Below are 1,172 nucleotides of genomic sequence, written 5' to 3' on the forward strand. Positions count from 1 at the left end.
CCTCTCCCCCAAAAGTCCCCAGGGTGGCCAGCTTCTCCTTCCTTCTCCTGCCAAAGGGGACATCCCTGCCACCCTGGGGCCATGCGGGGACAAACCACCTGAGGACACCGGTGGCAGCGGGGCTCTCCGGTGGCTTCAGCCGGGAAGGGTTTGGCAGCCCCCGGGAGTCCCTCTTTAGCCAATTTTGGACAATCTGGAGAGAAGTCATAATACTGCTACTACAGTAATAATAATGCTTTTAGGGACATTTGTATTTTTGTCATATTCTCTCTTTTTTTAACATAAAAGAAGAGATTTACACACCTGGGGAAGGGGTGGGAGCTGAGGGGGGTGGCAGGGTGAGGGCACCCCAAGGCCGGGTACCGGCGGGACTGTGCCAAACCGGGTGTCCCCCCCCCCCACCACCACCACCTCCATCACCCCACGGGCAAAATTTCCTTCCCTTTCTTCTTTTTTTATTTATTTTCTCTTTCATTCCTGTTATCTTGGTAATGTATCAGTTAAATAGTAAAGCTCTCAGCAATAAAATTTCCTTGCAAAAAAGCCTACCGAAACAGCAGTATTGCTTAGAATAGAATTAAATAGCACTTCTGTTAAACCTGCAAACTGACCAAATTTAGCCAATTACTTTTTGTTGCTGTTTTTATAACAACCAAAACCAGTGTCCTTTCATATTTGTAGGAGAGAAGAGTGTGTTGCCGTTTGCTTGATCTCATACAGTAGTATGTGGCTATTTAACAAACAAAAAGCAAGCGAGCTGTAACCTGAAAATATTACCTGAAATGAAACTAGAGAAAGGGAAACATCCTGTACCTTTTTAATTTACAGAGGTAGTGAAGAATTACTGTGAGTGCTATTGTAGATGGTAAAAAAGAAAATGCCAAAAAGTGAAAAAAAGAAAAGACACCCACAAAAAATTCTAAAGGAATGGATAGAGAATAGAAATCAGACCATCAGAGAAAACAACAGATGGCATGTTCATCTTGCTTTAGGCACACACTCATAAACTGATCCACAGCCTCACAAAGTCAATAGGAGGCTCTTCACAGTCACTAATGGATTTTGGATCTGGCCCTAATGAAGAGGGTGGTATAGGCTAATTGCCTTACTTAGCCTGCTGATAGAGCTGATAGATGTAGTTTCATAAATGCAAACAAGTAAAAAAGTTGTTT

The sequence above is a fragment of the Charadrius vociferus genome, unplaced genomic scaffold (genome assembly GCF_000708025.1).
Source record: "Charadrius vociferus isolate BGI_N301 unplaced genomic scaffold, ASM70802v2 scaffold1066, whole genome shotgun sequence".
Lineage (NCBI taxonomy): Eukaryota > Metazoa > Chordata > Aves > Charadriiformes > Charadriidae > Charadrius > Charadrius vociferus.